Raw genomic sequence first — 13805 nt, forward strand, 5'->3', positions numbered from 1 at the left:
CCACAACCTATAGCTAACTTGACAGAGCCCATTGATTTCTGTATTGATTTACAGATCAAGAGAGATCGTGGATATCAGACAGAACTCAGAAAGAACTATCAAGATGGAAGTTATCCTATAGATGCTGTATCCATGCCTGTTCGAAATGTGAATTATAGTATTTTTTCTTGTGGGAATGGAAATGAAAAACACGAGATACTTTTTCTAGAAATATGGACTAATGGAAGTTTAACCCCTAAGGAAGCACTTTATGAGGCTTCTCGTAATTTGATTGATTTATTTCTTCCTTTTCTACACGCGGAGGAAGAGGGCGCTAGTTTCGAAGAAAATAAAAACAGGTTTACTCCACCCCTTTTTACTTTTCAAAAAAGATTAACTAATCTAAAGAAAAACAAAAAAGGAATTCCATTGAATTGTATTTTTATTGATCAATTAGAATTGACTTCTAGAACGTATAATTGTCTAAAAAGGGCCAATATACATACACTATTGGACCTTTTGAGTAAGACTGAAGAAGATCTTCTGAGAATTGACAGTTTTCGTATGGAAGATAGAAAACATATATGGACACTCTAGAGAAGCATCTCCCAATTGATTTACTTAAGAATAAACTCTCGTTTTAAATCCATTGCAATTTTTTTTCTTCTTCTTTTTCGAGTTAGAATAAAAAGAAAACAATTTAGCATCTTTGGTACAATCTATATTTTCGCGAAATGGATCATAATAAAATGGATTTTAGGTATCTAGGGAAGATTCACTTGGAAGTAACTATTTCCTAGATACCTATGGTACTTCACGGTTGAATGAATCAAAAAATATCTAAAAAAGACCTAAAGTTAATGATTTATCAATGGGTAATGTTGCTCCAATACCTAACCAAAGAGCTACTACAGTACCGATTAAAAAACGGTCGTAGCTACTGGGCGGCGAAATGGATTTTGGAATTTATTGACATTCTCTAGAAAAGGTACTGTCAATAAGCCTGTTGGCACAGAAACCATTAAAAGAACGCCCAATAACTTATTGGTACCGTACGGAGTATTTGAAACACGGGAAAGAAGTACCACTCGGGTAATATTTCCAGAGGAGTTGCAAACGGATCTGCCGGTTCACCAATCATTGATGGCTCGAGAACCGCTAAACCTACATTACATGCAATAGTACCTAGAATTACTACTGGAAAAATATATAAAAGATCGTTGGGCCATGCGGGTTCCCCGTAATAATTATGTCCCATCCCTTTAGCTAATTTAGCTCTTAATACAGGATCATTTAAGTCTGGTTTCTTTGTTATTGGGATAGGTGAACTCTTTAGGATCCATCCCCCAAAGGAACCGGACATGAGAATTTATCATCATCCGGCTCGAGCAAGAGTGAAAGAAATAAGACCGCGGAAGATCCTTAATAGAATTAAGGTTTATAATGACTCAATGACTCTAGGCAAGAAAAGCTTTATCAGATTCTCTTTTCCGAAGTTGCACCTACAACTACTCATTGAAAATAATCCTATTCTTATGGGTAAATGCTCAATATCCAAGTGGGCTTACAAATTTGATCATGATCAATTGCTTTGTGGATTGTCTCATGTCTCTTGATTAGTTGGTATTTATCCCCTCAATATCGCAAGTTTCTTACCTCCAAACAAAATATTTACTTGTTACTAATAAAAAATCAAAAAGTTTAGCCTACATTCTTCCTTAGATCCCTTCTTTTACTCCGATAGTATTGCGGATCACAATCGATGCAAAGAAAATGAATGCATTTCCATACTATAATAAAAAGGTAAGTGTAATAAATAGAGAACTGGATCATGTCACATGACTTATTCCATTTCTACTCTATGGGATCTTACGGAGCCTGTTCATGGATGACATGGTTGCGGTATGATCATAGAAGATATTCTCCTCAAGTGAACCAGCCTATCCTTCCTAGGTAGGGGACTTACATGTTGATTGGATGCGGAGACACCTTTGGTTGTGAATTCTAATGTGGCAGATCCAATTCTTTATCTGCATGGCCAAATCAATAATTCAAGTCACACACTCCCATAATCCGCCTTTTTTCTTTCGTAAAATTAACTTCAACTATTTGTATTGTATAAAAATACTTTGGAGTTGAAGAGAAGTATCCAAATGACATGTGTTATTTTACAATAACCCATGCTTGTAGCAATGAAATACCAAAACCTACCCGATATGATATATGATAATTATAATTCTCTATGATATGCCTTCCCTATAAAGGACCCGAAATACCTTGCTTACGTATCATTGGAAAGTGCATTAACATAAATACGGCAGTAAGCAGAGGCAGTACAAAGGTATGTAAACTATAAAAACGAGTCAAAGTGGATTGGCCCACACTAGCACTTCCGCGTAATAACTCCACTAAAGGCGATCCTATTACCGGAATGGCGTCAGGTACACCTGTCACAATTTTGACTGCCCAATAGCCAATTTGATCCCAAGGCAAAGAATAACCAGTTACACCAAATGATGCAGTCAAAACAGCCAAAACCACACCTGTGACCCAAGTTAATTCGCGGGGTTTTTTAAATCCCCCTGTGAGATACACACGAAATACATGCAGGATCATCATTAAAACCATCATACTTGCTGACCATCGATGAACTGATCGATTAACCAACCAAAGTTGGCCTCGGTCATTATGTATTGAACCGAGGAAAAAGCCTCTGTAACGGTTGGTCGGTAGTAAAAAGTCATAGCAAAACCGGTAGCGACTTGTACTAGAAAACAAGTAAGTGTAATTCCCCCTAAACAATAAAATATGTTGACATGGGGAGGAACATATTTACTAGTTATATCATCTGCAATTGCCTGAATCTCAAGACGTTCCTCAAACCAATCATATACTTTATTGAGATAGGTAACTAACCCGAGTCCCCCTCTAAGAGCCGTATATGAAAATTTCATCTCGTACGGCTCAAGCAGAAACACAAAAATTTTCAACGAATATTAGAAAAAAGGTTCAAAACTTCATCAGCCACTGAATTGGGTCGATTTGCCTTGAAGATATCAAATAAGAAAAATCCGGAATATCTTCTTTGTGATGATAATGCCAAAAAATCTCAAGTTGGCGCGTCTTTCTTTTCTTCCTTTCCCTTATGTTGGTCATTAGAGGCTTCTTGACTTTTCTCTTCCCTATAAAGGATTTGTTTTTTTATGCGTAATATAGAAATTATCTTGTTGAGATCCTATGAATCAGTTCAATTAAAACCTTAGATTCATACTAGAGCCACGATGATTTAGTCTCAAGCTAAACAAAAGGCAAGGGTTCTTCGAATAAGAACCGCTTGATAATCATTTATTGAATCAGTGTAATGACTCGACAAAATCGAGAGAAAAAAAGTTGTCTTTTGGGCAAACAAAATTGGAAGGAAGAAAATTTCTTTTTTATTTTTATTTAAGAACTACTTGAATTTTTCAGTCTGGTTGCGAGGTCTTAATAGTGAGTATGAATCATAGTTCCATTTTTTTTTGATCCACTCTATCTATTTCGTGTTCCAGATACTAGAATAAATAATATCTGACGAATTAGAATCATCTTGATAGAGATAACAGGCCCTTTCTATGTATTATCAATAGGATCAATTCTAACAAGTCACACACTCATATTCCAGAGATACCGAAACAAAAAAATTCCGCGGTCGAACTACCATAATATCTAGAAATGTAGATCTTAAACTAGAAAGGCTTTTTTGGATGGAAAAACTCTGACTTCCTAGTTTTAGTTAGTAGAAACCTAATTGGTTAAAATTCCGTCCAGTAAAACGGAAGAATTATAAATTTCTAAAATGATAGATAGGAATATAGCGAATAAAGCCATTGCGATCCCCATAAAAGGAGTAGTCCCCCAACCCGGGGCGACTTTCCCATATTCCGAATTCAAGGGTTTCAGTAAACTACCTGCACCAGTTCGTTTTGGCCTAGGTTTAGAACTATCTTCAACGGTTTGTGTAGCCATAAATTCTATTTAATCATTGGTGTTGACTTTGTATACTATTCCGTTGTAGTTGTAAATACACGATCTTTTCGTAGATCCATTGTAATCTTGAAATTCTATAAAAATGGAAACAGCAACTTTAGTCGCCATCTCCATATCTGGTTTACTTGTAAGCTTTACTGGGTATGCCTTATATACCGCGTTTGGCAACCCTCTCAACAATTAAGAGATCCATTCGAAGAACACGGAGACTAATTTAAGTAAGAAGTCTCCCAGATAGGGGGACTTCTTACTTAAATGAAATTATTTTATTCTTTTAGTTGGAGTTGGTGGAACCTTAGGTGGTTCTCGGAAGAAGATAGCGAAAAAAATTATCCCTAAAGTCGAAACTAAAAGGAACGTATAAACCAATGCTTCCATAGATTCGATCCTGGTTTATTTACAATTATAACTTCCACACCTATTCATTTGTCATTTGGGATAATTTCCATATAAAGAAAGAAAAAGAGTCAAAGAAAGGATGGGAGATGTTTCCCATGTCAAATCAAAAAAGAGAGGTGAAAGATACTATAACAATGTGTATCAAACTGCCTGTTTCCTTGTAGTTGGATCTCCCACTTTTTGGAATGTTCCAAATTCCACTTGAGCATCCAAATCTGGATCCAATACCAGCAAAAACATCTCGGAACAATGTTCTAGCGCCATGCCAAATGTGTCCGAAAAAGAAGAGCAAAGCAAAGGTAGCATGACCAAAAGTGAACCAACCCCTTGGACTGCTGCGAAAAACACCATCAGATTTCAAAGTAGCCCGGTCTAATTCAAAAATTTCCCTAATTGAGAACGCCTCGCATATTTTTTTACAGTAGCAGGATCAGAATAACTTACTCCATTAAGTTCGCCACCATAGAACTCCACCGTTACACCTACTTGTTCAACACTATATTTGGATTCTGCTCTTCTAAAAGGAACGTCTGCTCTAACAATTCCCTCCTCATCTACCAAAACAACCGAAATGTTTCAAAAAAAGTAGGCATACGGCGTACAAAAAGCTCACGTCCTTCTTTATCTCTAAAGACGGGATGTCCTAACCATCCAACAGCTATTCCATCCCCATTGTCCATTGAGCCTGCTCTGAATAATCCCCCTTTTGCCGGATTATTACCAATATAATCATAAAAGGCTAATTTTTCGGGAATTTTAGACCAAGCTTCTGATAAACTAAGATTTTCGGCTAAACCATTGCTAACTCTTCGATATATTTCTTGCTGAAAGTATCCCTGATCCACTGATAACGAGTAGGCCCAAATAATTCGATTGGGGTCGTTGCTGACCCATACCACATAGTTCCAGCAACTACGAAAGCTGCAAAAAAAACAGCAGCGATACTACTGGAAAGTACAGTTTCAATATTGCCCATACGTAATCCTTTATATAGACGTTGAGGCGGACGGACACTAAGATGGAATAAGCCCGCTAATATACCCAATGTACCCGCAGCAATATGATGAGAAGCTATTCCCCCCGGAACAAAAGGATCAAAACCTTCTGCACCCCACGCTGGATTTACAGCTTGTACTTTTCCAGTTAGTCCATAAGGATCGGATACCCATATCCCAGGACCATACAAACCCGTTACATGAAATGCCCCAAAGCCAAAGCAAGCCACCCCTGCAAGAAATAAATGAATTCCAAAGATCTTGGGCAAATCCAAAGAGGTTTTCCCGTCCGCTCATCAGAGAATATTTCTAGGTCCCAATATACCCAATGCCAGATCGCTGCCAAGAAACACAAGCCAGAAAACACAATATGCGTACCTGCCACACCTTCATAACTCCAAATACCCGGATTTGTTACAGTTCCTCCTGAAATACTCCAACCACCCCACGAATCCGTTATTCCTAAACGAGTCATGAAGGGAATTACGAACATACCTTGTCTCCACATTGGATCCAGAACAGGATCAGAGGATCAAAAACTGCTAATTCGTATAAAGCCATTGAGCCAGCCCAACCAGAAACTAGAGCTGTGTGCATTATATGCACCGCAAGCAATCGACCCGGATCATTCAATACGACAGTATGAACACGATACCAAGGCAAACCCATGGAAATACCCCTTTAGCAAAGAAAAATAGACACGATGTCGCTTTATTTTATCGCATTGAAAAAGACTATCCATATCCTATGTACCTAACCCTTCTAGGGGATTCTGTGTCAGAAAGCGCGAATATTTATTTCATTCCATTAAAAATAAGAAGCCAATTCTGTTCATAAGAAGAAAGAGAAGCAGATCTATTCTATACTCGATAAGTGCCAATATGCAATGGGTAACTTGGCCAATTTGGAAAAAACGAAGAATAGATCGCTACCCCTCTTTGTTTAGCATTCAAATCACCCATTCCCTTTTCTTTATTCAATCTGTCTTACATTCCTTATATGTATAACCTTTCAATCTACGTATTAATAGAATCTATAATATTCATATAGAATAAGAATAAAAATTAAGACAATAAACTGCGGATTCTTTCTTTCTGTTCCATTCTTACGTTTCCATATTAAAGTGTGGTTTTCTTACTTAAATTTAATAATATTAATCTAATATGCCCATTGGTGTTCCAAAAGTACCTTACCGGATTCCTGGAGATGAAGAAGCGACTTGGGTTGACTTATACAATGTTATGTATCGAGAAAGGACACTTTTTTTTAGGTCAAGAGATTCGTTGCGAGATCACGAATCATATTACAGGTCTCATGGTATATCTGAGTATAGAAGATGGAATTAGTGATATTTTTTTGTTTATAAACTCCCAGGCGGGTGGCTAATCTCAGGAATGGCTATTTTTGATACGATGCAAACGGTGACACCAGATATATATACAATATGCCTCGGAATAGCCGCCTCCATGGCGTCCTTCATTCTGCTTGGAGGAGAACCCACCAAGCGTATAGCATTCCCTCACGCGAGGATTATGCTTCACCAACCTGCTAGTGCTTATTATCGGGCAAGGACACCAGAATTTTTACTAGAAGTAGAAGAGTTACACAAAGTTCGCGAAATGATCACAAGGGTTTATGCAGTAAGAACAGGCAAGCCTTTTTGGGTTGTATCCGAAGACATGGAAAGGGATGTTTTTATGTCAGCAGACGAAGCCAAAGCTTATGGACTTGTCGATATTGTAGGGGATGAAATGATTGACAAGCACTGCGATACTGATCCAGTGTGGTTTCCAGAAATGTTTAAGGATTGGTAGTGTCCGGATTTCTTGTAAAGTTATTTCACAGCTAAATTCGTGTTTTCCTCGATTTAATAGAAAATAGAAAGACTTCATGATGAGCAATCATCAGGTTAAGATGGATCTAAACCAATCCATTTTTTTCTATATACATACAACATGCCGACGGTTAAACAACTTATTAGAAACGCAAGACAGCCAATACGAAATGCTCGAAAAACGGCCGCGCTTAAAGGATGCCTCAGCGTCGAGGAACATGTGCTAGGGTGTATGTGCGACTCGTTCAGATCATGACTTCAAACAAAATATAAAAAAATTGAAGTATCCATGATTAGTACCAATGAATAGGATATAGCTTCTCTATCCTAGATTTCTATGGTATATGGAATTTATGGTTTCCTTTGGTGCAAATCCAATTATCTAAATTGGAAATAAGAAGCAATTCTCCCATTGGTAGCAAATGGTTATCCATTAAGCGGAGGAAATAGTAATAAAAAGAAAAAGGCTTATGCTCCTTTATCTTAAAAGAACGGACTAACAGGGTCAGCTACTTAGCCAACTTTCATAATTAAATACCGTCACTGTATGGATAACTCTTATTGTGAAAAGAGCTATTTACTCTATAATGGATAGGTAGAGCCAAAGAATGTGGACTATACAAGTTCGCAATACCTTTTGATGAAAGAAAGGGCTCCGGTGTATAGAGAGGGCCTCACCGTTTAAAAGGGAACCATAGAAACGATGGAACCCACTATTTTTTTAGTATTATTAGAATGAATTTGTTATTTCGTATAGAAATAACTGAACGGAGTGGAATAAAAAATCGTGGTTGGGAAGGTTACTATAGCAAAAGCCATTGGAATTAATATTTTATATATCGGAATAATTAGTTTTGTTATTAATGAGAAAAAGGGTGGCTAAAAGAAGAGAAATCATTAGTTATTCATTAAGGTTAATTTGATTCAATGACCAGAGTTCCGCGAGGATATATAGCCCGGAGACGACGAACAAAAATGCGTTCATTTGCCTCAAACTTTAGAGGGGCTCATTTAAGACTTAATCGAATGATTACCCAACAGGTAAAAAGAGCTTTTGTTTCCTCTCATCGAGATAGAGGTAGGCAAAAGAGGGATTTTCGTCGTTTGTGGATCACTCGGATAAACGCAGCAACGCGGGTATATAAAGTATTCGATAGTTATAGTAAATTAATACACAACCTGTACAAGAAGAAATTGATTCTTAATCGTAAAATGCTTGCACAAGTAGCTGTATCAAATCCAAATAATCTTTACACGATTTCCAATAAAATAAAGATCATCAATTAAAGGTATAAATAAAGTAATATACTGGAATAATAAAAGATGAATTCCCGGAGAGGGAACTCCGGGAAGATACAATAAATTAAGATTAAGTGGTAGGAATCAACGAGCTGGATTACTTTCTTTATAATTATATAAGGTCTGGCCCTTTCGAATTCGAATAAAACATCAACAATCGGAACTTAAGTTCCGGTTGTTGTTTCTTAAATTTTGGTTGTTGTTTCTTAAGTTTCGATTGGAATTGTACTTTTGCGTTAATTGAGGAATATGTCTATTTTTTCTGGGTCTAGAACCTGTAATTATTGAAATTGACTGGGCTTGAAATTGCTTTTCGTTCTCATAGTTACGAAACGGTAAGAAAGATAAAATACGAGCCTGTTTTATAGCAAGAGTAATTAATCGTTGTTGTTTCAAGGTTAATCTATTTATTCGTCTCGATAATATTTTTCCTTGTTCACTAATAAATCTATTAATTAAACTCATGTTTCTATAATCAATTCGATCTCCCGGGCCAATCCGGGGACGCCTACGAAAAGGTTGTTTAGATTTACGAAAAGGTTGCTTGAATTTACGAAAAGTTTGCTTGGATTTACGAAAGGGTTGCTTGGATTTATTAAAAGTTTGCTTGGATTTACTAAAGGGTTGCTTAGATTTAAGAAAAGGTTGTTTAGATGTATACATGATTTATTCCTTATTTAAAATTTGAAAATTTGAAAATTCACTTCTTTATTTTATTAATTTAGGATCCAGAAGAAGTAGTTTTTCTTTGATCCATATCTTATTTGATTCATATTATAGTATATGAATACCCTCTATACATATGAAATAATATCTACCGGAAATCAGATGAGTTGATTTGTATTTTGTATTCTATACTATGTTTTCTTTATATATTAAATATGAAGTTCTTACTCTTTCTGTTGTTTGGAAAGATCAAACACACGATGTTCCTATTTCTTTATTTCGTGATGAGTCGTATGCTTGCGACAATAACGACAAAATTTTTTGAATTCTAATTGTCGGGTGTATTGTGGCGATTCTTTTGAGTACTATATCTAGAAATCCCCGTCGATTCCTCATTGGCACCTTTTCGAACACAACTGATGCATTCCAAAATAACTCTGATTCTAACATCTTTTCCCTTGGCCATGAACCTCCTTTTCTTTTTGGATTGACTTAACTTAATTCTTCTACTTATTCTTTTATTCTTCTATTTTGAATCCGAAGAAGAAGAATAAAATTCATTAGAATAATTTTTTTTTATTCTTTAATTAAGTAATAAAAAATAGAGAAATAATTAAAGAATACAATCCTTGTCGAATTAGCAAAGATTTTGGTTCGAAATCCTTTCATTTAATTAGCCAGCCCCGCCTTTTCTATGCTCTGATTTCTGAGGCCTTATTTAGCTTGGGTACCCCTTTAAATTGAATTTCTATTTTCAAAAATGGGGTTTACCAAATTTTTAATGACTCTGAGGTTCAACCCAATCCATCTTTTCTTTCTTTTTCCTTCCGATACTAAAAAAAGATTGAAAAGGATCAAATTTTGTCATATCACGAAGAAATCTATCCCTCCCATAGCAATAACTAGAATTAAAAAAAAGGAATGACAAAGCATCTGGGAATAAACGATTAATTTCTATCAATAAACCTGCTAAAGCACCAAACCATAGAGTACTTAGCACGGGTGCTACAGAGAGATATGTTTTTATATCCCGCATTGAAAATCCTCCTTCCTTGTTGGAATACATATATGATCATAAACTCTTGCCCAAGATTGTTATGCTATATATAAAATGAACCATATCGACGAAATTTTTCCTATCCCTAAAAAAGAAAAAGATGACCCCTTCTTCCTATATATTACCAAGGAAAAGTATCCTTCTTTTATAGGCGAAATTATATTGGATTTTATATGTATATAATTCCTTAATTATATGAGACCAAAAAGAAGAAATGACACGAGGGTTCTATATATAGATAGAGAAAGAAAGAAGAAGAAAATTATGATGTGGAAAAGAAGACAGGAATTGTGTACAATGGCATTGTACAACAATTTAATTTGGAAAAGGGATGTAGCGCAGCTTGGTAGCGCGTTTGTTTTGGGTACAAAATGTCACAGGTTCAAATCCTGTCATCCCTACCTATTACTTCTTTCTTCTTTATAGGCAGTAGCGACGAGATCAATTAAAGTAAAGTGGGTATAACTTGAATTTGTGGAGACTATACGTACGTGAGATACATTAGGAATAGAAAAAGATTTTCTTTTTGAATGAATGAAAGCGCTCTTAGTTCAGTTCGGTAGAACGCGGGTCTCCAAAACCCGATGTCGTAGGTTCAAATCCTACAGAGCGTGATTCCATCTATTTTATGTCGAAGCAGAGTAAAATAACTTAACAAAATTGAATTGTAACTCAATTTCAATTTGACCTCCTCTCTGGTCTGGAGGAGGTCAATCAAAAAAAAAAAATGACTCAATCAAAGATCCAACTGATCCCCACGCCTGTATTGCAAATACGCAGTCACGAATAATCCGCTAAAGTAATAGGAATTAGGCCTAAGACGATTCCAAATAGAAAAACTTCAATCATTTCGATTTGTTCGAGGGGATAAAAAAAGAGGTACGATCTATCCCTAAATAGTACTCTAAATTATCCACGAATCTCAATGACCAAGAAAAGAATTCCTAATTAGTCTGGAAAAGAGTCGTAGAATGCCAGGAATCCCAAAGAAAGATTTTTCTTTTCTGAATTATAATTATTCAGTCAATTCAAATAAGGCGTATCTTGTTCAAGCCAATAAATAGAGCTGGGGTTATAGTTAAAGCAGCCAGTAGAAAACCAAAATAACTAGTTAAAGTAAGCATGAAAGAGTTAAATTCCATTTATTTTTTTTTACTACACTACATATGTTGGTAAAGCATTTACCTAAGTTATGGAAAATTCATAATTCATCAGTTATTTTAGATAATACTAAAAAACAAGATAGAGTAAGATACAGAAGTGTAAAAGAAAGTGGATTCATCAGATGATACATGAGTCCCTAATTCCGAATCAAGAGATTTGTTGTGGAATTTGTCAATTGAGTAAAGTAATAATATTAAGAACTAGATCATCTAACCCCATTGAATGAAAAAAAGAAATTCAATTTTCAGGGAAATTTTTGAATAAGAGATAAATAAACAATTGAATTTGAAAAAAAAAACTTCTTTCTATTTTGGATAATTTCTTTTTCAATAGGACCCTCTTTTTGGAGTGAACGATCGAATATTCCCCTATTCCTTCTTATTTTAACTGATTGTATTCCATATGGAATAAGAGGAGAACAAAAGCATTCCACGACCTGCCAAGGGGCTGTTAAAAAAAAAAAAAAAAGAAAGCTCTTCCTTGAATTTACTTTATTTTTATTCCTTTTTCGAACTCCAACCAAAGTAGATTCGAAGACGAGTCACTTCAATTATCCTTTTAAGTTCTATTCTATCTTCTGTCTTTCCCTATTTCATCTCGTAAAGTTCCGCGCTCGCAGTTTGGTCAAGAAAGTTAGACCTAATCCAACAAACAATACAAGGATGAATTACGAATTATGAAAGGATAGATTTCACATATACTTGTCCTTGTATTGTGTCAGTATGAGAATATCCTTCCTAAATTATTTATCCAAACCTATTGATCATTAACTTAGATTTTCCCAAGATTTTGGCTGCTATTCCGAATTACTCTATTATTCCGAAGCCAATGAAAAGTAAGTAGAACCTACAAAAATGGGGTTTTCTATTGATGCCTTGAATAACATATAGCTTACCTATAGACAAAAAAAAAATAAAAAAGTAATTATGTTTCGGAACCAGGCAAAACCAGATTGCTGTGCCATAGGAAGGATAGCTATACTAATTCGGTATACTCAAAATACACCTTTGGTACAAAATTGACAATCTCACAAGGATGAAATATCAGTAATTTTCTATTTACTGGTCGATCCCATCTTTTACGGAATCAATTCCTTTTTTGAATGTACAAAAATTTTGGGAGTTCAGCATGTCTGGAAGCACGGGAGAACGTTCTTTTGCTGATATTATTACCAGTATTCGATACTGGGTTATTCATAGCATTACTATACCTTCCCTATTCATTGCGGGTTGGTTATTTGTCAGTACGGGTTTAGCTTATGACGTGTTTGGAAGTCCTAGGCCAAACGAGTATTTCACGGAAAGCCGACAAGGAATTCCGTTAATAACCGACCGTTTTGATTCTTTAGAACAACTCGATGAATTTAGTAGATCCTTTTAGGAGGCCCTCAATGACCATAGATCGAACCTATCCTATTTTTACAGTGCGATGGCTGGCTATTCACGGACTAGCTGTACCTACTGTTTTTTTCTTGGGATCAATATCAGCAATGCAGTTCATCCAACGATAAAACAAATTCCAACTATAGAACTATGACACAATCAAACCCGAATGAACAAAATGTTGAATTGAATCGTACCAGTCTATACTGGGGTTTATTACTCATTTTTGTACTTGCTGTTTTATTTTCCAATTACTTCTTCAATTGAGAGAAAGAAAGAGACTAATAAGAATTCTCTTATCCCATTTGGAAGGATACCATCCTTATAACTACCCATGACTGTTTTTGTCTCTAGCATGACCAATTGATAAAATGTGGAGGAAAGTAGGGGAAATGGCCGATACTACTGGAAGAATTCCTCTTTGGCTGATAGGTACTGTAGCTGGTATTGCTGTGATTGGTTTAGTAGGTGTTTTCTTTTATGGTTCATATTCTGGATTGGGTTCATCTCTATAGTAATCGGAGGGACCAGATTGTAAACATGAAAAAGTAGGAGCTTAGCGGGTCCTTACCCCCCTTTATCTGATTAGAGCGGAAAGGACCCGCGGAATTTTTATTTTACTCTTATAACGCGAATTGAATCTATTCGATTCACTCTTATGAAGCAACAAGAAAAAGAGATCACTCGAGGATCCAATATCTTATTCCACGAAGGAAGTATCCTGAAAATCCTTGATTTAGTTTCGAGTAATAAACTAATAAAACCTTAATCAAAACTATTCAACTAGCCTAAAAATAAAAAAACCTTCAATGGAAGAGTTTACTTTTTTTTTGCAAAATTTCTGTAAATTTGAAGTTGAACTTAATTAAACAAGCCAAGCAATTTGCTCACAATCACAAGAAATTTTTCCCCCGCCATATTTTCTTCCCCTCTGTTTGTCCACTACCTCGGCTAAACCTAAGCAAAAGAAAAAGAGGTCCAAGAGACAGACCCGAATAAAGAAG

This window comes from Triticum urartu, unplaced genomic scaffold (genome assembly GCF_056163025.1).
Source record: "Triticum urartu cultivar PI428250 unplaced genomic scaffold, HENAU_Tu73 scaffold1, whole genome shotgun sequence".
NCBI lineage: Eukaryota > Viridiplantae > Streptophyta > Magnoliopsida > Poales > Poaceae > Triticum > Triticum urartu.